This window comes from Pezoporus occidentalis, unplaced genomic scaffold (genome assembly GCF_034315485.1).
Source record: "Pezoporus occidentalis ecotype Australia unplaced genomic scaffold, CSIRO_AGI_Poc_V1 ctg48, whole genome shotgun sequence".
NCBI lineage: Eukaryota > Metazoa > Chordata > Aves > Psittaciformes > Psittacidae > Pezoporus > Pezoporus occidentalis.
In genome coordinates this window covers 8367823-8394069 of record NW_026915813.1, presented here as the reverse complement: position 1 = coordinate 8394069, position 26247 = coordinate 8367823, and the positions used below count along the sequence as shown (strand labels likewise).

The 26247-nt window shown below is 37.2% G+C and overlaps 1 long non-coding RNA gene across 1 annotated transcript in view; it reads left to right on the top strand.

Moving 5' to 3' along the window:
• The window catches only part of LOC134172932 (uncharacterized), a 45822-nt gene extending 19787 nt beyond the window's left edge, over positions 1–26035 (top strand). The window contains exon 2 of the long non-coding RNA XR_009968067.1: positions 25853–26035. This is a non-coding gene — a long non-coding RNA (uncharacterized LOC134172932). The remainder of the gene's footprint in view (positions 1–25852) is intronic.
• Positions 26036–26247: the final 212 nt, after the last annotated feature.

The window sequence follows — 26247 nt, the reverse complement described above, 5'->3', positions numbered from 1 at the left end:
TGCTACTACAGTCACTGATTTGCTCAGCTTTGGCTAGCAGCTGGTCCATCTCAGATCCAGATGATACTGGTTCTTTGACTTGGGGGCAGCTGCTGGTGTCCCCACCTGCAGCTGCTATCCACCAAAACCTTGCCTAGTAAACCCACATCTTACACAGGACAGCATCTAGCATAATGTTTCAATCTATAATGCAAACACATAGGTTATGTTAGAAGATTTCAACAAAAGGACTAAGATTTCAACCAAAGGAGTGTTTATAGACTTAGTACGGCTATCATTGATTATTCTCAGTGCAAGGCATGAAAAAACATGTTTGTTATCTTTGTGATATTATGCCATTATCTCACCCAGAAATCTCTGCAAAATGGATGGTGAGGGGTGAATGGATGCAAGATTTGTACTGGATATATAAACTATATACATATGCAGAATTTCTGGCAGCTGTTGTGATGCTTACTTTTCTGAAGTTTTTTACTACACTTGGAGATGAACTATGCTGGTTAACACAGTGCTAAGAGCATTCTCAACTGTACCTTAAATAGTTTTGTAAGGATAAATAGTAACTGGAAGTTGTCCAAATTTAGAGCAGTAGCTGGTAATTTTGTCACATATGATTGAAGGTATGTGAATCATAAAAGGAAAAGATGCTTACAAACATATCTTTTAGTTTCATAATGAAATTTGCTCTCTATACACAGTCTATTACTTGCCATATGTGAAAAATAATAGCAGAAGAGTTTTTACTTTGTCCAGTTTCTTTCTGAAACAAGATACTTGAGTTTGGTACCCTCTTTATGCAAGACAAATGGATTTTTTTTTTTTTCTGTCTGTGTGTAGAGCATGGTGAAAAGCTATAATGGAAGAAAGGAAAGGAAAAGAAAAAGAAAATCCTTTTTTACTTTGATCCTGTGACATCAGCTTCTGTAGCTGAATTATTCTAACTGGATTTTCAGAGTAAGTTTTCAAATATTTGCTTATGTGCGTAAGATATAGTGCAACTTAGCTATGGTTATGCCTACAGACGCTAGGATATGATAATAAACCTGAAAATAATAATTGATTTGTGATGAATCAGTCTGGGTTCTAGGACATTATTATCTTGTGAATATTTAAAGAATGATTTCCATAATCTGAGGTATTATTTTGTTGGGGCTTTTTTCCTGGATTATGTAAGTATATTTTCTTTCCATTTTTCCCCTTTCCCAAAAATATAGGCATTTTATTTCAAAGAGCAAAAAATGTCACTTATAAGTAATTCACATACTTTGGAATAATAAATTAGTGACGCATTTAACTCAGGAATTTTTAAAAATTGTCTTTTTAAAATACACTTATTTTGTGCTTAACTATATTATCAGGCATTTAAGTACTCTGATGTTTGGAAAAGATTGACACTTTGTATATTTATTTTCTTAACACTAAGTCTTTGAACCAACATGAATTTTCTAAAATTGTTTTATAATTTGAAACAGTAAATTAAGTGATGTGATGAAAGGGTAGCAAACTGTCTGCAGCTTACAACCCTTAAAATATTAATAACCTGGTCTTTTTTCAGTCCTTATTAAGTAGTGAAAAATATTGACAGGAAAAGATGGCAATACTTTAGGGGAGTGGTAAATTCATATTTTTGTATTTCTTATGAATAGCTTTTTTATAATATATCTTTCTTCATCTTTCAAGCATGGAGGGTAGGTAGACAAGTAATATTTGGACTCCAGAGCAGACAATAAAATGTGAATACCAAGCAGCAACTGAATGGCTTTTGAAACTAGCTTTACCATTCAATTTAGTGTTCTTCATGCTTCAATGGCATTTAACAGACTGTCGAAATATTGTATGTGATGTTGTAACTCAGACATTTGGTGTGCTGAGTTTTTGCAATGGTGAATACATTGTTCTCAAAAAAAAAAAAAAATTAAATGCATCAGAGATTCTTACTTTCCTTGTTCATAAGAGTAGGAATTTCTGTAATAGCCAACCAATTTTATTAAATAATAGAAATGCAAGATGAGAGGGAAAAATATTTTTACAAAGGAGAAAGCCAGACCATTATTTGATGTGGTACCATTAGTATATTTCCACTGATATTATTTAGGCAACTCTTAATTTCTGCCACTAAACATCTGAAGCACCTGAATTGCTCCTACAAGCACTATCTCGATCATTTATGTACAAATTATTTGCATGGCTTTAAAACTCAGTTTAATTGTAGAACAGTAGAAACAGATTAGTTGTCTGGATTTACAGTTCAGTTTGGGGCTTTTTTGTTATTTGGTGACAGTCTTACATAAGCTTTTTCTTCCCTGGACAGTTTATATGACTAGAATTTAAATTGTACTTATACATGGATATTATTAACTTAGAAAACTAATTAATTAGGTGACTTCTAAGACCATGTAACAGCTTATATTTGTTTTAAATTGGATGATATTTATTGTTAGTCTTATAATTTTTCTGTAAATATAAACTACAGTAGCATAGAGTAGTATCATGAAACATATACTTGTTATGGCACATGAAGTCAAATAGTAATGATATTGCCTTCTTAAAAAAAAACAACCAAAACCAAAAACATTTACTGTAAAATTATCTCTGGCACCTAAACATAATTATTCTAGTAACAACAGTACAGAAAGAAAGAGGTATTGTCTGTGTTGCTTATTTTTCACTGTGGGAAGAACTTAGCACCAAAGCTATATTACTGTTAATGTTGACAACTGGCACAGAAAAACCACAAAGCACAGCTAGTTCAATTCATAACCTGTACCCATAGTAGACAGTTACTCTTTCATAAGGTATTTACTGGTCTTTTCCATGCTGGTCTTAGTTTTTAATGACTAAGACCATACTAATTTGATCCATATTATGCAATATGTATTTTTTGCAGGTTTGAAGTTACCGCAGAATTAATCTGCAACCCAAAATTTATGGTTAAAACAATTTCAGGGATTAATATTGTCTTTAAATAAATTAATGAAAGTGATGTCTTTAAATAAATTGATGCATAATTTAATAACAAAAAAAAAGCTGTACGATGTGTATTTCACAGCACTGAGATTCTGAATTCTTTCACTGGGATAATTCTTGCTATAGCAGATTTCTTTCCCAGACTCTACTTATTATCTTATGTTGTCTTCTAAAATGTGTAGCTGATACTATTTTCATGTTAGTTGAATAATAATGGCTCAGAAAAATTAAATTGTTAGGTTTTGGACTTTTTTTTTGTGATGAAATGGAGGAACCTCCACCATGTTAAAATTTTAATTATAAATATTTAATTCTATACTCAATAGTAAGAGAGGAGATGCAGGAAGTACATTTAGATATTAATGAATGACCTCCATGATGAAAGATTCTTTATTAGTTTCTTTCCTTGAAAAAGGAAGGCAAAGGTTCTTCATTCATTTTTCATAAAAGTGTATCTTTGATGGAGTAGTTGGGGAAATTATAATCTGATCTAAGCATGTAGTGTGGCCTAATTACCAGATGAGCACATTGACAAATATTCCTGTAGGGAGAGAGAGGAAGGGAGGAAGGAAGGGAAGAAGTAAGGAAGGGAAATTTAGATTTGCCATGACTGCAGCTGGTGTAATATATATAGTTCTAATATAGTTTACATAGGATAATGGTATTCTTTTATTAATAACTCAGACAATCATGAAACAGGTAAGGAGAATTTCATAGGGAAAGTTACATTTTCTAAGACCAGATGATAAAAATCAGAGGCAAAATCATGAACTAAAAATAATTTAACCACTCAACAAGTTTAAGAAGTGTTTGTATACTCAAAAACACCTCTATTAACAACCATTAATAACAGATTCAACTGAATTCAAGTCTTGCTTACTTTGCATAAATATTTAATTTGCCATCTAGGAACTTAATCAAGCTTTTACATACATGAAATAGAAAAGATTTTTAATCAGCAGTTATTGCTTGTGAGAGTAAGAGATAAAAATTGTAAGAGATATTAAGAGATAAACATTGTACACAATTTAACATAAAATAGTGAACAATTTTGCAACAATTTTATGACTTTCCAACCTATGAAATGCCAGGAAAATACATGGATGTTTTATTAGGAATTCAAAAATATACAGGATTTACTACTGTTTATTAAAGCTTGTGAAGGATTTGGGTTTCTGTTTCTAGAGCTGGTTTAATTTTTGAGCTCAGAGATACCTAAGTCAGTTTTATTAGGGCTTTCAAAATGTCAATTTTAGGTTTCATCCCAAAGGAGTCAGATAAAAGAATGAGTGATGGAAAAAAAGTTATGGATGGACAAAATATGTTGCAATTTATTTTTTTTAAGGTAAATACAAAACAAAAATACAATACTGTCAGAATAACTTTACAGAGCATTTGTGGTGGGGTTTTGTGAGAGTGAAAGCAATGGATAGTAAAGGAGAAGAGGGAGGATTGAAAGGGAAAAGGAAAAGATTGATGTTTCCTAGCTATTTTGGCCATAAGTCCTTAAAGCTTCAGGAGAAAGATCTATGGTAACAAGATGTTAAGGTGATGAGCACAGATATGTCCTTAGAAAAGAATTCTAGGACAGTAGCTATATTTTTGTCTGATGTTGTGTAATTTTAAGGTTTCTTTTTTTAATGAAGAAACCTCACAGAACTCAATCATGAATTCTGAAAATTATGGGGTTTGTTTTTTTGTTTCTTGACTACAAGAAAAAATTCACCTTTGTTTCTCGCACAGCTCTAGCTGCAGCTTCTTCATGCCAATGCCCATGTCTTTTGGTCTTTAATCTGCAGTACAAATATAATTATTGTTAAGTGGGGAAAGAAGCATTAGTAAAAAATGATCACGCCTTACCACCACGCTAAAGTTCAGCCCGAGTAATTTAAAATAGCTCACATGCATCATAATCAAATATTGTTTTATATGCTCTTAGGAAACGTTAACCTCTGTGTAATTTCCTGCAGAGAACAAAATTCTGCCTAAGGCTTCCATCTCATCAAGCTGAAGTAGGCTTCTTTTTTTTTTTTTTTTTCTCTTGAGACACATATGGGAATCATAGAACAGTTAAGGACACCTCACATTAGACCATGTTGCCCAAAGCTCTGTCTAGCCTGGCCCTGAACACTGCAAGAATGGAACGTTTACCACTTCTTTGAGCAACCTGTTCCAGTGCCTCACCACCTTCAAGAACTTCTTCCTTTTGTCTAACCTGCACTTCCCCTGTTTTAGTTTGAACCCATTATTCCTTGTCCTATCATAACAAGGTGTCTGGATTGCTATACAGTTTTGTCTACCTCATACGTTTTGCAGGAATAGAAAGTATTTGCACTAAATCTAATTCCATTTATTTGTCAAATGCATGAATGACTATGATGATTAATGACATTTAACCCAAGTAGTTAGAGATGGACAATTAGTAAATTCATGTTTCAAACCACATTGAGAGGAGTTTCCAGATTTTCATGCTTTTTCTGCATTCACCATCTCTCCTGCAAAGCTAGACTGCTGCATGTTGAAAGCAGTGACTTCTATTTTTTCCTGTGTTATAATGCTTAATTTTTTATGTTTTAGTTTGATTAGATTTTCAAAGCCTATTTTAAGCCAATCCTTCCTGATGGTTCTGTGGTGTACTTGACATAGTTTCGTGGATGGCCATTAAACCAAAAGTTAACAATGAAATCTAGCAATTTAAGTGACTAATAGAATCAAATCCATAAAAGTAATCTGATATCTGAGCGATACAGGCAGAATTTATATTTCTGTTCTCAAAATGGTAACCTTAAAAAACACTATTCATCTATGTGCTTGTATTCGGTTTCATCTTATGTTCAGAGCTCCCTTGAGAAATTATAGAATCATTGAATGGTTTGGTTTGAGGGGACCTTTAAGGTCAGCTAGTCCAACCCCCCTGCAATGAGCAAGAATATCTTCAACTAGATCAGGTTGCTCAGAGCCCTGTCCAACCTGACCTTAAATGTTTCAAAGAATTGGGCATTTACCACCTCTCTGGGCAACCTGTTCCAGTGCCTCACCCACCCTCATCATAAAAAAATTTCTTATTATATGTAGTCTGATTTTATCTTATTTTAGTTTAAAACCATTACCGCTTGTCCTGTTACTATAGGCCCTACTAAAAAGTCTGCCCTCATCTTTCTTATAAGCACCTTTTAAGTACTGCAAAGCCACAATATGATCTTCCTGGAGCTTCCTCTCCAAACTGAGGTACTCCCATTCTCTCAGCTTTTCCTTACAGGAGAGGTGTTCCACCCCTCTGATAATTTTTGTAGCACTTCTCTGGATCTGCTCCAAGAGGTCCATATACTCTTCTAACAGATGTAGTTATGCTACTCTGTGCAACCTGACTAGCACTCAAGTTTGAAGAGTGATAATTTGTCTCAGGTTAAGCTGATCGGAGCACACAGGTCTGAGGCAAGCACTTGTTCACAGAAGCTTCCTCCAGGGCTTGATTTCCCACTTCTTCTGAAAACACATCTGACTTCACCAGCTATTTTGGACTTCTTCCAAAATAAAATCACAACATTTACTACCTTCTTACAGAATAACCAAGAAAAGAGTCCCCCTGTTCTATATAATGCCATCAATAGTATTTTCCTTTTATTGAGTTTCAGTTCCTTCCTGTTTCAAAGGGAATTCAAATCCACAGCTTCCAACTTCCTGGAGCTTATTCCAAACTCAGTGTTACAGACAGTTCTGAAATTGAGAGATATTTTCTCTCCGTGTTAAAATTGTGCTGTGGAGAATAAAAAAAAAAATGCAAATTTTTGGAAAAGAAGAGCACACACAGGCAATGGCCAGACAAGGAGATGTTTGAGACACCATATCTAGGTCATAGGTACAGATCTTTTTATTAAAAAATGTTTAATACAGATACAGGAGCATTATTTGAAGGCTGTAATTAGAAAACTCCCCTTAGGTTCAGCATCTCAAGCAGAATACTGCATTCTTGTTCTGCCTTCATCTTGCTCTCTCTTCCCTTCCTTGGTTAGCAGGTCTTGATTCTATGCAATCACGTTGCTTCAATGTCTGAAGGGAGCCTACAAGGGCATTGGAGAAGGGCTCTTCATCAGGGACCGTAGTGATAGGACAAGGGGTAATGGTTTTAAACTTACACAGGGAAAGTTCAGATTAGATATAAGGAAGAGGTTCTTTACTGTGAGGGTTGTGAGGCACTAGAACAGGTACCCCAAAGAAGTGGTAAATGCCTTATTCCTGGCAGTGTTCAAGGCCAGGTTGACAGAGCCTTGGGCAACGTAGTCTAGTGTGAGGTGTCCCTGCCCATGGCAAGGAGTTGGAAATTGATGATCTTTAGGTCTTTTCCAAACCTAACCATTCTATGATTCTATGATTCAATAGTGGAGGAAAAGAAATCTGATTGACTAGTTGAGAATACTGTTATAATTAAGGCAGATAAATACCTAGACAGGTAAGAAGTATTGCTGGAATGATTTCACGCTACTTCCATGACTGCTGGGAGGCTTTAGGACCAATACCCTCTCCAAAAAAAAAAAAAAAAAAAGGAAAATCTCTCTTTAAACATTCTTCTAGATTGCTCAAAACTACTAGAGAGGTGTAAGTTACATCCAGTACAAATTGCTAAGTCTCTCTTTGAAGCACTTGCACTGTTACCCAAAGCTGATAGTCCTTTATCTGGCAGACTTTCGGTGACACCTTGAATTTGTCTACATAGACATGAGCAGACAGAACTGAGTTTAAAGATTCAGTTTGGCCTTGAAAGTTGCACAATCACATATATGTGATATAGGAAGATAATATAGGAAGGCTTTTCTATTGCAATATGCTGATGCGTCTATTTTTTGTAGTAGTTCTGTATGTGATATGGACATTGTACATTCAGAAACTCTGTGTTCTCCACCACTGTATATTTCTTAAATCATACAAGTCCTTTCCCCTTTCTCCCTTGTCCTCTTAAATGACATTGCCAGAATTGCAGAAGCAAGCAGGGCATTTTAAAACTGTCAAATTCTTTGTCCACAATGTTTTTCTTAGATAACAAAGCTATAATAATATTCTTAATTTTTTCACTATCAAAAGTGAAATGAAGTTCATAAAATCTACTCAAAATGTAACTTAATTTGTAAAAATCTTGAAAAAAGATGTTGCACTAAGATCTTATTATCTTATTGTTACAAAAAATGTTCTTACAATTTAACACAACTCTATATACTCTACTTACAAGCTCTGCATAAAACTGTGTTGCCATAAGGAAATATAATACACTCTAATATGCCAAAGAAACTGTAAAGTTAGCATTGAAATTCCAAAACTTTGAGTAAAGAAAAATAATAGTAAATACAAAAGAACACAGGCAGGGTGGAAAAGCTCTGAACTCAAGCCGTGCTAAAATCTGATTGTGTTTACTTACCCTGTCTTGCAGTCTCAGTCTCACTTCAGTATCATCATACAAGCCATTTCACATACCCTAAATGAAATACTTTAAGGAGCTGTCAATCCATTTGAACTCTCAGTTTATGTCCTTTCTATGCAAATATGCACATCATACGAGATTATGTGTAATGTATCCCAAATAACAGCATCTTTGGCCATTACAAGCAAAAGGACCCATACTTTGTATTAAACATTGTGGGGTCTCAGAACTGCTTTGGATTGCCTCAGCGTGAACTGGTTGTAATTTGATTAAACAGTTGACTGGTGGCAAGCTGCCCACTACTTCAGCTGCTTGAGTTGAAACATTGCGAATGTCTCCTATGATAAATAAATGACCCACAGTGTAATCAGTAAGCAACAAACAAAATGTCTTTATATTGTTCTGGCTCAGGAGGCAGTGCAGTTGTGCAATTTCTGAACTGTAGCTGGGAACCAGCGCAAAGGAGAAAGGTTATGACATGAGAAGATATAAACACAATCACAATGGATCCTAGTCCTGGAAAGATAGAGAGAGGTAGAATGCAGCTCCTCTGCATTAATCTGGGTGCTGAGTGGAAGAACTACCTTAGCTGGACTGCAGATAAGTGTGAGGTGTTCTGTTTAGACTCTTACAGTTTTAATTAACCTGATAATTGTAATTTCCATGCATATGTGATATGTTCTCTTTTGGCCACAATAATATTTTCTGTATGCATATGCATGTTTATAGATATATGTAATATTTATCCATCTCATCTTTCTTTAGACATTTGCTAAAATCTGTCATTTTATCTTTAAATATGATACTAGGAAATTGAGCTATTCCTTATTGTTCTGCCTCTACCACACCCCTCATCCATCATAATTTTTAATGTATTTCATCCATTTTCACAAATTCTTCCATTGCAGGCATTCATAAATCTCTTTGCTCCCAGGATATAATCTTACCCCCTAAGTTTATTAATTCATAGTCCCCACTTTCTAAATTTATGAGCTAACAGATTTTCTTTCCCTCACACAAATTCATTTGCTTCAGCAATCCATATGTTGTTTGTTTTTTTTTTTCTCCTGTGCTGAGGTAGAAATTCCCTGTTTCAGATAGATAATCTGCTAAACATCTCTCAGGGAGATACAAAGAAGAAAAGCAGACCAGTTTACTTCCCCAGTTGTGGACAGCAAGAATGAGTGATAATACTGAAACAGATCCTGTATTACTTGGGATTTAAGTTGCTTGATTAGCTGGTTTTAGAACACAGTAGAAGAATCTCCAAAAGTATTTCAAAACTTTCTCTTGCTTATGCAAAATTTGCCTACTGCTTTTTAGAAAGGATATATATATATATATATATGTATGTATGTCAGGGAAAGACTGTGGAGTGATCTTTATCTGTGTTCTTTAGAGATGAACTGATGATCAAAAAGGAGGCTCAAGCAACATCTTAGAGAAGAATTATCGAGATTTCTGAAGTGAGATTTTTTAATGACAATTTTCATTTTAAAGGTAGGAGTTTTACAATGTTTTTCAAGGAATCAGAGAAAAATAAAAATGCAAGTTGCTCAACTGGTGGAAAAGAAAAGAACATGATTTAGCTTGAGATGGTGCAAGGTGTTATGAGTTTGGATTCATGTTGTACTATATGCTCATGATTTTGCCAGTAAAAATTGATTTGGGGCATAAGAGATCAGCAGCTATACCTTGCAATGTAAAGAATGCTTGTGATATCATTTGACACTTGAAAGGATATTCAAATAAAGGGGGAAGCATATGAAAATACAGATGAAACTGAATAATAGGTCTTCTCCCCCAGTCAAGGCAGGAAGGGGGAGCTGCTCATCAGAACATCCTTTAATCACATTTACTTTAAACTGTCTCTAAGAGAGAGACTATTTTTGCTAACCTTTTTAATACAAAAAATAACGATACTATAGGAGGCAGAACGAAAGACAGGGATTTTTATTGGATCATGTCATACTTGTGTGCTGTGAACCAAGTTATTTCAGTTTCTTCCTTTTTCAAAATGTAGGCCTATTAGATGCTAAAAATGGTAAGATTACCCTTTAAAAAAAATCATTCATTATATGGTATCAAGCTTTGGAAGAGAGTCTATGAAGAAACTGTATATTTCAATTTAAATGAGGTCCTATATTGTGATACTTGTAAGAAAGCCCACAGACAAATCTTATTTTAATGAGCCCTTAAACTATATAAGGAGGGGAAAGCAGACAGATATATCTTTGAAACAAACTGTAAAGTGGTGCTTCTAACAAATCAGAAAATGCAAGGAAAAGATAGATTCATTGTCTAAAATGAGTTCTGCAAGAAGTGAAAGCATAAGGCATAGGAAAAAAGGTTTATTTTCCTAACCTCTTTAGTGCTTTATCTTCCAAAAGTTCAGATGTTTATTATAGATAAATGGTACTGATGAGGATGATAAATAATAGTAAAGATCATGGCATTGTTGTTTATATCCATTATTATTTATTTGTTTTACAAAGAAAGGCAATATCTAAAGGGCACCTACAAAAAATCTCGAGTGAAACTTTTTAAAAGGGCATGTAGTGATAGAAGGTAGGGGCAGTAGGTTTAAACTGAAAGAGGGTAGATTTAGACTAGATATTAGGAAGAAATTAGGATGAAATGAAGGTGGTGAGATATTGGAACGTGTTGCCCAGAGAAGTGTGGATGCCCCACCCTGGAAATTCAGGACAGATAGGATGGGGCTTTGAGCAACCTGGCTTAGTGGAAGGTGTCCCTGTTCATGGAAGGGGGGTTGGTACTAGATAATCTTTCAGGTCCTTTCCAACCCAAACCATTCTATGATTCTACAATTCTCTGAAAATGTGTTCAGTATAAAAATCACATCTATTTTCACATTAATACTCCAAACCGCATTGAAAATCAGGAGTAGGTCACAAACTTTTAAAAAGAGATGCAAAATTAATCCTTTTTAATGTTTTCAAAAGCAGTTTTACTAAGATTTCCATTTGACACCATACTTGTGCAAAGTTAAGGCAAATGTTTGAGTTTATACTATGTACAAAGCTTTGCTCTGTGCTCAAGCTGTGTTTTCAGAACTCCTCATAAGTTACATTGGAGTTAAAGTACATGTATGGCAGCAGAAATTTTCTTGCTGTCCAGTGACTCTCTGGGAAAATGTTTACATTTATATTTACAGTAGCATTCTTACTCAGCTCATAGAGACAATACCAAATATGTGCATATTTGTTTAGATACTCATGTTGGGATGCATCTATTGGATTTTTATTACTCAAACTTATTATATCCTCATCTACGACATTTGCAGAAAAGCCCAGTACTCAAGGCACTTTGTACTTGAAGCAAGTGCTTTCCTCTGTCCTTGTAAACTATCCTACCTGGTTCATTCTGGTGCAAATCCTGTGGCACAGTTCATATGTGTACAGTGTCAGTGTCTGAATCCTGGTCAGAGGCAAGTTGAGGACAGCAAGTCTTCCCACTTCCTACAGTGGGAGCTGGATCAGATGTTTAATCTATAGACAACCTCAGTTATTTTTTTAGGTAAATTAAAAAAATTATATGTTTTCTTAAAATTTCAAAAAGACAGCCACATTATGAGGCAAGGGCTAAAGTTTAGAGTCTTATAATTTCTTCACTTCTCATTCATGCAATTTAAATGTAATGTTATTTATAAAATGAATAGTATTACTTAGTCAGCATTTTAACTCCCCTCACCTAACACATCATTATTTTTAAACACGTGCCAGGGCATAATGACAGGCATCTAAGAAGTAACAGTATTTTCTCTTATTCTGCCTTTGCAATGTAGTAAATGACATGTTTTCATTTCACAGATATGTATTTCTGATTGAACAAAATCATATTTGCCATTAATAAAACAATATTAAAAGGTAAACCACCCATGAAATCAATATATCTATATATTTATAATAGGTATATTTATGTATCCATATATAGTACATACTGATTGTAAGATATAGTCATAATATTTATATTTTTTGAATGTATTTATTTCTACATTAAAGATATAGGTTTTCTTTATCAAGGATGTAATTTCTGTTTTTCAGACTTCAAAATGTCATTTGTGTATGAAAATTCATCCAAAAGAAGTTTATTGGAACTCTTCCCAGTGAACACATTGCAGTGGCATATAAAGTACTGATAATGAATGAGGACAGTGATGAACTTTTTTTTTTCCCAGATGTTTTTGAAGGAGATAAAGTGATTGCAATTTTATGTAAGTTACTCTGTTGTTAAGTGTTTTTTATACTCCTTACATACAGTGTTTGAGACCCTCAAAACATTTACAATATTTACTCTTGAAACACTCTTGAGATAGAGAAGCACTACTAATCTCATTTTAAAAATGAGAAGAATAAGACACAAAAGTCAAATTGCTGTGAGAACATGAAAGTTATGTAGTGGTCTTGAAGATCTATATTTAAGTGACTCAGTCATGGATGCAGTGAAAGACTGGCAGAACTAAAATTAGGTTCAGAGTTTGAAAGCCGGGGCTAACACCCTGTCTGCTGAAGTACCTTTCTAAATAAAGGTATTATATATACAAGAATAATACTTAAAAGCATCACCACTTCTATTGAACATTTCTCACAAACAGCATCAGTAATACGAGGGAACTTAAAGTCTGCAAGATGCAACTGTTATCATGCAGTTAAATATACAAATAATAGATTAATTGTGCTGAATATACACACTTTATATATGCTTCACATATATGAAGGTCAGTTGTGTTAGGTAACACAACCATCTAGATATTAGATCTTTTGTCAAATGTAGATAGTTACTTTAATAAATACATTTGTAATGTGCATCAGTCACTTAAGACATGATTCGGAATTTCTTTCATAGGCATACTTTGCTCCCAGTAAATATTTTGTTTTAGGAAGAACAAGATTAAGCTTTTTAGGAAAATAACCATGAAAAGGTTTCTGAACATGTCAGTTTTTAATGAGGAATGAATATCTCTTTGGATAGTATCATTTATCTTATGTTCCAAAGCACTAGACTCCTATTTATAGTTCAGTTAGCAGAGAATCATTCCTTACTTAAGAGTTTTCTATATAATCCCATTGATGCATACTTCTTAAAATATTAGGTGTGATGTATTTAGCCAGATTTAAATGAAGTAACAAGCATGGGGATTTGCATGATACTGGGCACTGATGTCAGCTTTTTGAAATGCCAGCATAATTTTTCATAATTGAAAGCATGTGCCTTTTGCAAAGAATCATTTATTAAGACCAAACCATTTTTTCAATAAAGCATTAGAATTTCCTGCATAGAATAGCTCTTGGACAGCATTCTGAAGTAATAGTGAATTGCTATTCTAATGCACAATGGAACATTTTCATAAGTGTGATAAATGACTCACAAAGGACTTCAGGTTTCAACATCAGTAGAATTGGAATCAGGCAAAGGCTGGGTCTGGGTGATAGATGAAGAGGATTTTTGTGGTAAACAGTTGGCAATGTCAGGACAATACCAGCTTATTGAACTTTCAGAGGCTAAATGCCTGTCCATTTGTCACCTTGTTGCCAGAAGACATAGATGTACATAGAGTAATGGACTTACATTCCTTATCAGCTGATACACTTCTGTAACTCTTGGACCACTTGAAAGGCATTGAAAAAGGAAACAATAAAAAGAGGAAAAAAATCAAAGTGAAATATAAACCCAGAAATGTTTTAAATTTAAAAAATATAAATAATGTTGAATATTTTATTCCTGGAAATATTTTTATTTTGTAAACACAAAGCAAAACAAAGTCCTGGTAAAGCTAATATTCCCACTAAGCCACTTTTCTTTTTATAGCACTTTCAAGCTTCTATGAAATTAGTTTTGTTTATTTTCAAACAAAAAGAAGGAAACAGAAGGTCAGAATATTTGTTGAGTTTTGAGTTAAAATGAGTTTTAATATTTCCTGTTGAAGAAGAATCAGAAAGGAATTTTTTACTTTCCTGCAGCTTTCCATCTTGTGTCATATTGATATTGCAGGGAGTAATCTCAGGATTTCAAACAACGTGAAAGGCAAGAGACTGAAACACAGGAAACTACTTACCTATGAATAAAAGAGCTACATGTTTGAATTTTACAAGGTTGGATAATACACTGACAGTAGATACACCTCACTTAACTTTGACTATCTAAAACTTTATTTTTGAGTGTAAATTGTTCAGACTCCTTGTGTCATTATGGGAAAGAGCAGGAATAGCAGTTCCTCTTCTGTGTTTGACATTTCCTCTAAAAGCATCTTATTTCTCGCACTACACGAGATGACTATCTTAGTCTTGGTGGCTGAAATTACAGGGTAAAGGTTGGTGAGATTAATCTTATTAGGAGAAAATGTTTTATTACTCTTGTATTCTTTGCTTAAAACACTATCTTCCTGTAATAGAACGCTAAGAAGAGGATAAACTAGTGTATTTTTTTTCTCATTAGTGATGGAACTATTTCTCTTTTTAATGACTTAAAATTCTTACTGCCTCCAGTGGTGGTGATTGTGCAAACCAGTTTATTAAATTAATTAAAATTAAGTTTATTTAATTTATTACATTAATCTTTTGTTAAACTAGTCTTGAAATACTTAGAATCAAATCCTGCAATATTTAATATTATTGGCGTGTTTATTGCCTTATATAATGTGCAGTAATTTAAAGTATGCAGAGAATGTTAAGAGCAAAATCAGCCTCTGCTATTATGTTGGTAGTAAAAGGATAAGCAAGTAAATTTTTAAGCTAGTTTCTGTATTGGATGAGTGACTTAAGCCACAGTGGACGAAGACATGGCTGAAGTACTCCATGCTTTTTCGGTGTCAGCCTTCACTGAAGTGTCCTAGGTTCTGTGCCTGGCACCTGTGAGACCACATTTAGAAAACTGCATCCAGTTTTTGAAATCAAGTACTGTAAAGATACTGATAAACTGGAGTGAGTTCAGTAGAGAGCCCTAAGCTAGTCAGGAGCTGGAGCACCTATCCTGTAAGGAGAGTCTAAGGGACCTGGATTTTTTCAGCCTGGAAAACAGACAGGCCTAACAGCAGCCACACAGCACTTATGAAGAAGTGTTTTGCACCAGGAGTTGCTGGTCCATTGTGATTTTAGTAAGAAATACACTCAGACTGTAAGGTGTCATTTGAAATGTTATTTATTAGAGTTAATGCTGTAAGAACAGAAAAGCAGACTGTCTTATGTCCCTTCAGATGCTGTGAATCCCAGCAACTGTAGCATTGAACAGTATTCCAACCAACGTACAGCATATCATGAGGATCCCCATCCATAGCAGAGATTCCCTCCTTTCCATCATTCAGGTTATTACAGGATTTTCTTATAAGGAAACAACTCTGTTAATCATTTTTACAGTCAAAACAGAAATTACGCCCTTATCAGAACTTCTTGCTGTGCTTTCAGATAAAGTGATTCCAAAATGGTTTGCCTCTTTTGGTTTCCTTTTTTCTTTCCATCCTATATAAAACCTGAGGATGGAAATATTTATTCCCAAAATACATTCTGATATATAAAAATAATTTTTCTACCTATATTTTAAATATTTCTAGGTTGTCCAAAATCAAAACTCTGTATGTGAACGGAACAGAAGTTTTAAAAATTATTGTGCTAGATATCAACAGCCTATTTAAAATTGTTTTCGTCCTCCATGGTGTAATATTTCTATGCAATGTGAACAGATTTGATTAATGTAAGAAGAAATTCAACTTATGTACAGCAATGTTGGTTTAAAGGCAAGCAAAAGGCTAGCATATGTATCTCAAAATGCTTATAGCACAAAGAGAAACATATATACTATTTCATTAATTAAACCCACTCTCAGAATCTATGTTCTGAAAAAACATAAATGAAAAAAATAGGGAAAAAAATAAATGCATGTCAGCATTTGTGCATATGAAGACTATGAAGATAGGTAAAAGTGTTTTTTTTTTTTGCTGGTGGTACTGGATTAAAAAAATTAGGACCCAGTCTTGTACTGCTAAAGTCTTTGTTGGTTTTGTAAAAAATTATAGTGAATTTTAGAAATCTATCTGTCTGTCTATCTATCTAAATACTGCACAAGACCTGAAATAAATTTGCAGCTCCAATGTCAGCCTTGGAGACAACTGAGCAGTGAGCAATTTACCATAGAACCCTCCTTAGTTCTATTAATTTCTAAATGTAAGTGGAAGACAGCAGGTGGTTTAGACTGGTGTCACTACTGCATAGATTTGTATGGTAACATATCTATACTTTGTTTAGTCTAGTTTTAGATGTCTGAAGTAAAAAGGATCTTCTAGGAGTTCTTTGTAGAAATTCAAAGATAACATAAATCCAATTCAAAAAGTTTCATATTTTTGTTTTTTTCTCAGATATTCACATTAATTTTTTTTCCAGTTTATATTTCCTTTGTAAAGCTTTTTTAAAACAGAAATTACAGAAGAGGAAAGTAAAATTATTTAGAAGTTGCACATTTTCATTATAATTTCACATGATGCTTATTTGCTCAACCCAGCCCCAATTCTTCCTGAAGCTAAAGATATTTAAAGTAAATCTCATGCTATCTCACTTAAAGTGAATCTCATGCTCTTTTTTAAAGTAAATCTCATGAAACTGTCATTATGATATATAATGTATAAACTCTATAATTGTATGAACTCTAATAATTCTTCAATGCAAAAATTGGTCCTATGCCTCTATTAAAAGAATTCAATTAACACAAAGCCTTTATGTTTTGGGGGGATGTTTGTTTGGATGGGGCAACAGATTAAATTTGCTCAGAGAGAAGATATCATTATTAAAGAATAAAAATACATATCCTTCTTGCATCATAGTCTCAAGATCAAACACAGTACTAGGTGAGGATTTCAAACCTAGAAATATGTAATAGAAATTTCAACATATCTGAGCAATATAGCAAGAATGAAGTTATATTGTCTACTTCATGAATTTCTCAAAACCGGTTCTGCAGAAATAGAGGCTTGAGGATATTTCACACAGTGATAATTCAGTGCTTAACAGTACATCAGAACAGTTCTTCCCATCTGTGTGAGCATCACAAAATGATCAACACCTGCTTTTGCTTCCTTTTTGTGTTTTCTACGTGCCCTTACTTAACTAGTATGACATAGCCTAAAGTCTTCAAGAAGAAAGAGTAAACATAAATCTGAAAGCACATATGTAGGACACTACTTTTGTTGCAGTATCCTCATCTTAACTCAGAGTCCCAATGGCACATTTCAGTACAACATACTGGCGGTCTTGGTGCTATTCCACCGTGATCGACACAGATTTTCCCACATAAGATGTGCTCAACTATGTACTTATAAAATGTGTATTTTGTTAGTCCCAGTGATATCATTAGGACTTTTCTGCCTATCTGAACTGTTAGCTCAGGTCTAATGCCTTGAAATTTGTTCCTTAGATGTACTTTCTGCTGGGCAAAAATGATTTTTTTTTTTTTTTTTTATTTTTTTAATCCCCATTTACATTGTAATTTCAGCTAAATGTGATTCACCTAGATCTGCTTATCTGCACCTCAAGTCCTGAAATGCATTTATTACTTGACTGAAGAGATCTTACCCCCATATTCTGAAGCTGGTTATCTAATGTTTAAATGTCTGAATACGAGCAATTTATTTCAAGGTACAGATTTCTACTGGTAGCCCTATGCCTTTGGCAAACCAACAGATTGCTGAAAAAAAGCTTAACTTCTCAGTGAGGTTTTAATATTCCCTTAGTTTTTCACTATTTTCCTATAAACTGTGCTAAATAGTATTTTCTTGCATAAGAAATGAGAAATAGGATCCTACACTTTTACAAGTGTGGCAGGTATTTGTTAAAGTCTCTGAGAATCAATAGTTGTCAAAATAACAATAATTTAGATTAATGTCAATTGCTGAGGTGAGTACCTCGAGAGAGGACGCCTTCAACACCGGAGCTGGGGGGAGATCAGCGTCCAGGAGCCTCAACTCAGAGCAACAAGATCCACCGAGGGAGCCTCAAGTCCTCGACAGGACCTGCCCAGGAGCCGGCAGCTCAGCTGACGCCAGCAGCTGACTCACAGGGGGCGGAGCCTGAAGCAGCGGCACCAGCCCTCAGTGGGTAAAAACCTGCGCCAGGGAGCGCAGTGAGGCAGTTTGCGTGGGCGGGCGAGCGGGATGGTGAGCACTCGTCGTATGATCAGGGCCCGGTCCGGGAGCTCTGCTCTGGCTGCCCCGGCGGTGGCCAGCGTAGGCACCCAGACAGAGCCGATGAGAGGGGAGGCTGCAGTGCAGAGCTCTGAGTGTAGAGGGCGCCTGCACTGGTCTTGTGAGGGAATGGTGCACAATGGGCAGGGCTGCACTCGGAGCTCCCTGGTGGAGGTGCTCCTGCAGCAGGGGCTGAGCTGCGGGATGCTGTTAATAGACTGCAAGATGTCAGGGAAGCTGAGAGGAAGCAGGGATGCTTGCTCCAGGCCCAAACTGTGCAGAAGCCTCGACCTTCACCTCTACCTCATGAAGGAAAGAAGGAGGCCGTTAACTTGGGAAACTGGGAATTAGTGACAAAAAAAAAACAACAACAAAAAAGAAGGAAAAGGACAACCAAAAGCAAGGGGCTTCCCCCTAATCTGTTGTCTCCACGCAGAGCCGCTTTGCTGTCCTGCAGGGGGCTAATGAGGAAGCGCCAGAAACAGCCAGCTGATGCCCTGGTAAAGAAGATCTCTACTGGTGCTGCTAGGAAAAAGCAGCAGGTCCTAGGAGCAGGGACTCTACACTGAAAGGGACAGAAGCACTTGTCTGCCGGCCAGACCCTGTCTCAAGGGAGGTGTGTTGCTTACCGGGGGCACAGATCAGGGGTGTGGCAGAGAGGCTGCCTGCTCTAGTAAGTCCCGCGGATTATTACCCACTCTTGGTGATACATGTGGGTGCTAGGGATATAGATAGAAGTAGCCTGGGGAACATAAAGAAGGACTACAGAGCCCTGGGGGAGGTGGTTAGGGGCTCTGGAGCTCAGGTGGTCTTTTCATCAATTCTCCAGGGTACAGGGGAGGACCTAAAAAAAGCTAGGAGGATTAGCCAGGTTAATAACTGGTTAAAAGGGTGGCGTCATAGTCAGGGGTTTGGGTGTCTTGAACATGGGACCCAAGCTTGTAGGCCAGGTCTAGTGGGGGCTGGTGGAGCTGCTGCTAAAGAAGGGAAAGAGCAGTTTTGGTAGGAGGCTTGCCAGACTGGTCAAGGAGGCTTTAAACTAGATGTGTTGGGGGAGGGGGACATCATTCCATTCCAACACACCCAGTCAGTTGCCAGAACCTATAATAAATGCTCAGAGCAATGCAGAGATATCCCAGCTGCTCCAGCCGATGAGCCACCTTCAGTTGGAGCTCAGCTCAGATGCCTCTATACAAATGCCCGTAGCATGGGGAACAAACAAGAGGAATTAGAGATGTGTGCACATCTACGGGGGTATGATATAGTAGGCATCACAGAAACATGGTGGGATGGCTCCTATGACTGGAGTGTTGGAACGGAAGGTTACAGGCTCTTTAGGAAGGACAGGCCTGGCAGGCGGGGAGGGGGAGTTGCCCTTTATGTTAGGGATAGGCTGGAGAGTACGGAACTCTGTCTGGGGACAGGTGAGCAGTTAACAGAGAGTCTGTGGGGCAGGTTTAAAGGGAATATAGCTATGGGAGACATTACTGTGGGGATCTGTTACAGACCACCTGATCAAGGAGAACCTGTGGATGAAGCAATCTATGGACAGATAGGAAAAGCCTCACGCTCGCAGGCCCTTGTTTTCATGGGGGACTTCAACCACCCTGACATCTGTTGGAAGGACGGTACGGCCCGGCACAAGCAATCCAGGAGGTTCCTTGACTGTGTAGAAGACAACTTCCTTCTACAAGTTATAGAGGAGCTGACAAGGAGAGGTGCCGTGCTTGACCTCGTGCTCACCAACAGGGAAGGGCTCGTTGGAAATGTGACACTCCAGGGCAGCCTTGGATGCAGCGATCATGAGATGGTCAAATTTGAGATCCTCAGGACAGTGAGAAGAGCATGCAGCAAGCTAACTGCCCTGGACTTCAAAAGAACAGACTTTGGCCTCTTCAGGAACCTGCTTAGGAAGGTTCCATGGGATACAGCCCTAGAGGGCAGAGGAGCCCAAGACTGTTGGTTGATATTTCAGGATCACCTGATAAAAGCTCAGGAGTGTTGCATCCCAACCAGAAGGAAGTGCAGCAGGAGGGCCAGGAGACCTCCTTGGATGGATAAGGAGCTCCTGAGGAAAATTCAATTGAAAAAAGAGGCTTATAGTAAGTGGAAGCAAGGACAGGTGGCATGGGAAGAGTACAGGGATGTTGTCCAAGAAGCTAGGAACCAGGTTAGGAAAGCTAAGGCTCAGTTAGAATTAAACTTAGCTAGAGGTATTAAAGATAACAGGAAGGGATTCTACAGGTACATAGCAAATAAAAAACAGACTAGGGAGAATGTAGGCCCCCTCAGGAAGCTCGCAGGAAAACTGGCTACACAGGATTTGGAGAAGGCTGAGGTTCTGAATGACTTCTTTGCTTCAGTCTTCATTGCCAAAGGCTCTGACTGCACCACCCAGGTCTTGGAAGGCAGATGCACGGACTGTGAGAATGAAGACCCTAGGCCCACTGTAGGAGAGGATCTGGTTCGAGACCATCTTAAAAATCTGAACGTGCACAAGTCCACGGGTCCTGATGAGATCCATCCGCAGGTCCTGAAGGAGCTGGCAAATGAAGTTGCGAAGCTGCTGGCAATCATATTTGAAAAGTCATGGCAGTCAGGTGAAGTTCCCGATGACTGGAAAAAGGGAAATATAACCCCCATTTTCTGGAAGTGGAAAATGGATGACCCGGGGAATTACAGACCACTCAGTCTCACCTCTGTGCCTGGCAAAATCTTGGAGCAGATTCTCCTGGAAGGCATGCTAAGGCACATGAAAATCAACAAGGTGCTTGGTGACAGCCAGCATGGCTTCACTAAGGGGAAATCCTGCCTGCCCAATTTGGTGGCCTTCTCTGATGGGGCTACAGAACTGATGGACAGGGGTAGAGCAGTTGATGTCATCTACCTGGACTTGTGCAAAGCATTCGACACTGTCCCACATGACATCCTTGTCTCTAAATTGGAGAGACATCAATTTGATGGATGGACCACTTGGTGGATAAAGAACTGGCTGGATGGCAGCACACAAGAAGTTGTGGTCAATGGCTCAATGTCCAGCTGGAGACCAGTAATGAGTGGTGTCCCTCAGGGATCGGTGTTGGGACCGGTCTTATTCAACATCTTCGTCGCTGACATGGACAGTGGCATTGAGTGTGTCCTCAGCAGTTTTGCCGATGACACCAAGCTGTGTGGTTCGGTCGATACACTGGAGGGAAGGAATGCCGTCCAGAGGGACCTTGACACGCTTGTGAGGTGGGCTGATGACAACCTCATGAGGTTTAACCATGACAAGTGCAAGGTCCTCCACCTGGGTCGGAGCAATCCCAGGCACAGCTACAGGTTGGGCAGACAAGAGATTCAAAGCAGCCCTGCGGAGAAGGACTTGGGGGTGCTGGTTGATGAGAAAATGAACATGAGACAGCAGTGTGTGCTTGCAGCCCAGAAAGCCAACTGTATCCTGGGCTGCATTAAAAGGAGCGTGACCAGCAGGTCAAAGGAGGTGATCCTGCCCTTCTACTCTGCTCTTGTGAGACCTCACCTCGAGTATTGTGTGCAGTTCTGGTGTCCTCAACATAAAAAGGACATGGAACTGTTGGAACAAGTCCAGAGAAGGACCAGGAGGGTGATCAGGGGACTGGAGCACCTACCGTATGAGGACAGGCTGAGGAAGTTGGAGCTGTTCAGCCTGGAGAAGAGAAGGCTGCGTGGAGACCTCACAGCAGCCTTCCAGTATCTGAGGGGGCCTATAGGGATGCTGGAGAGGGGCTCCTCATTAGAGACTGTAGTGCCAGGACAAGGGGTAACGGGTTAAAACTTAAACAGGGGAAGTTATCATCTGAAATGACAATATGAACTTCTGGTTAATAAAGGTTCTTGCATTATTTACCCTTATAGCTCTTCAATACAAAATTAATTGATTTACTATGTTCCTCAGGAAAATAGTTGGAAGGAAGTTTTGTAAAATCTAAGTTGATTTGATTTAGTATTAAACTAAAATGGTCTAGTTTAATCTCAAATTTATATGATCAAAACATCATATAAGTTTAAGTATTGGGAGAGACCTTTGTTTAATCTTCAAGATGTTTTAAAATTACACAATTAATAAGAAATGAAGTTAAAAGTCCTATATCAGAGTAAAATGAAAGATATGACTAAGGAAAGCAGTGGAAATGTGTTTTAAAAATTCTCGATCTTTTGTATTCATTGCTGTTTTCAAGTGAACATAAAGTAGTTCCAATGATACTGTGCATTAACTGAATACAAAAATTACTATTTTACTATTTTGTGTATATGAAGTTTTCTTGTATGCATCTTTTCTTCCCACTGCAATGAACAATCCAGTATCTGAAGGAAGCCTATAAGGATGATGGGGAAGGACTCTTCATTAGGGACTGTAGTGATAGGACAAGGGGTAACAGGTTAAAACTTAAAAGAGGGAAAGTTTAGATTAGATATAAGAAAGAAGTTCTTTACTGTGAGGGTGGTAAAGCACTGGAATGAGTTGCCCAAGGAACTTGTGAATGTTCCATCCCTGGTGGTGTTCAAGTCCAGGTTGAACAGATCCTTGAGTGACATGGTTTAGTGTGAGGTGTCCCTGTCCATGGCAGGGAGATTGGAACTAGATGATCTTAAGGTCCTTTCTAACCCTAACTATTCTATGATTCTATGATTCCTCTTTAAAGAAATTCAGCTTGTCAGTAAATGGATCTGGAAATCATTGGTATCAGTTGCCACCAGTCTCAACTCACAACATACTTTGCTTGTATTTGGTTTTGGTGGCATGTCTCTTTAGAGTATTATCTTGCTACCTCCTGCTACATACATCCTCTTTCTCCCAAAAGACAAATTGTGAAGCTAAAGAAAAAAAGTCAGGCTGACTACAGAAGCATTAGGTCTTCGGGGATTCCTCCCTGAAGTAACATGTTCCCTTAAGATTGTTGCAGCAGTGTCTGGTTCCTACCTCCATCCTGCTCCCTCTGTCACTCTCTGAAGAAATAATGCTGCTACTGCAAGTTATAACATAGAAGGACAGCATCAGAGTAGTGAAGGAAATATATAGCATTGCAAGCAAAACAGGAACCCAAACTGGTTCCTAAGGCATTGTTTGGGCAGAACCTCATCTAAATACCAAGTTCAGACAAATGTCATTAGAGAACTGTACTATCCCAACAGCAAACATTTTTAAAGGTCTTTAAGTTAGATTTTTTCTTCCTCTCTTGCAGACAATATTCAGCTCTGTAAGCAGTGCTATTATTGAAATAAGACTATTCAAACACTTTTTATGAATACCAGTGACAGAATCTTGACCTTTGAGGGGACTTTAATGGAAGTATTATTTTTATCGGTAAGTTCTGGATGTTAATTTTCTTGCCTGTAATTATCAAGGGGGCTCTGCCGGTGTAAGACTTTGTACCTACAGACACAGAACTTATAGAATTTATATAATATCTGTGTCTGTCTATACAGAGACACATATGCACCATTAGGGAGCAAGAGATATTTGAGATAAAAATAGCAGATCACTTGCTATCTCTGTCAGCTCTTTTTTTTTTTTTTCCTAATCAATTTCATCTGTTTTATTTTGGTATCTATTTTTTATTATTACAGGTATAGACACCTGAAAATATATAATATATTTTAAAAAGGAAGATTTGCATCAATTAATAATAAGGTTCTCTACATTTCCATATACTCTGTCCTTTGAAATCATGAAAAGCAGGGATCCCACCTGTTGCCAATGTAAATTTCAAGCAAAAATCAGCATTTCTCATCTTCAGCAAGTACATTATCTGTCCACTCAAAAAAATGCAAGAGAAGAAAATAAAAAAGATATACACAGGCATGCAACTGCCACTATGTTAAGGCCTTTAAATAACTTTAACTCTGAAGGGAATGCAAGGGCACTTGGTACCTAAAGGATTATTTTATATCGAAAGTCATGCTTTGTAATTTTATTAAAGACAGGATTATGTTACCTGTTTGTATTTCAAATTCGAACTCTAAAATAAAAATTCAGTATTCATCTATTTGGACATAAATGTTCAAAAGGACACTCTTTATGAAAAAAATGTTAATTGCATTTTAATCTACAGGAAAGGCATTCTGGAATAAAGCATACAGCAACTGTTACTTCAGGATGTTCTTGCTGCTGATATGCTTCTAACCCAGGAGAATATTAAATGAAATCATGAAGTAATGGAAAGGATGAGTGTGTTAAAAGGGCTGAGGCAGAGACCAAGAGAGACTGATGATGCAATTACCCTTCTTCTAGGCTGTGCAGTTCTAATATGATAAGGGCCTGCACAGTTCAACAGTAAGGATGAAGAGGTTAACAATAATTCTCAATTTAAAATATGTTTTCTTTGTGCTGGTAAAATACTCTGCCTCTCATTGATTAGACTGCCAAGAAAATTCTACATTGTCTCATGCTATTTGCAAAAGAAACTGCTAAAAGAGAGATATTCAAATGCTATTTAATGTAGTGAGAAAGCTAAAGAATGGAGGAAGAAAGAATTGAGCAAATGTTAAGTTTACCACCACTAATACATTACTAACAACAATAATGTACTTTATATTTATGGAAACAGTAGATTAGTAAAGCTCTCTGAAAATCCCTCCATTGTTTCTTGCAGCCAAAATTCACATTTAGAACCTGCCTTTCATGCTAATACTAATTAACTTTGTGGGAATTTTTCATGTACAAGGTGATAGCTCGATTGGCCATTCACTTACTGTGCCTTTTATTATCTGTCAGATTAGTAAAACAGAAGCTTCTTTTTCAACTAAGCCAGAATGCACAGTTTTAGCTAACTAGTGAAGTTGATGTAACTTGAATTATATTTTTTCTGATTTACTTCAATGAAACTGAGTGCAGAGTTAAATCCATAATTCCTGCTAAAAGTAAACTTGGTCATATGATATATAAGGCTTTTATAGTCATTGTAAAACAGTTAAGGCATCAGAATGAGACTTATTTTGCATGAAAGGCTATATTACACCATAAGGAGCTGTAATGGTGTCCTGGGTTCAGCCGCAGCAGTCATTTTTTCTCCTTCTTAGTAGCTGGTGCTGTGCTGTGGTTTTGACTTTCAGCCTGGGAATGGTGCTGAGAGCACCGATGTTTTAGTTACCGCTCAAATGTTTTAGTCTGGCCAAGGACTTTCCAAGTCTCATGCTCTGCCCGGGAGGAGGGGAGGCCAGGAGGAAGCAGAGACAGGACACCTGACCCAAGCTAGCCAAAGAGGTATTCCATACCACAGCACATCATGCCCAGGATGTAACTGAGAGTTACCCGGATGGGCTAGGGACTGCGGGGTTGAACGAGGTATTGGTCGGTGCTTGGTTGGATGGAGTGGGGCGAGTTACCGGTCATCTGGTGCTGAAGTGTTGTATTCTATTCTCTTGTTATTTCCTTTATCATTATTATTATTGGTGGTAGCAGTAGTGATTTGTGTTATCTTTTAGTTACTAAACTGTTCTTATCTCAACCTGTGGGAGCTGCACTCTTTTGATTCTCCTTCCCATCCCTCCAGGAGCAGGGGGAGGGCAAAAAGAGGGGGGGGGGGAGTGAGTGAACGGCCTGCCTGACTGGTTTTAAACCATGACACATGTTTTAAACTCAGGTGACAACTAAGTAGCAACTAAGTTTTCACATAGCTGGCATTTAAGTATCTGTTGTGGTTTAAGCCCTGACAGTAAT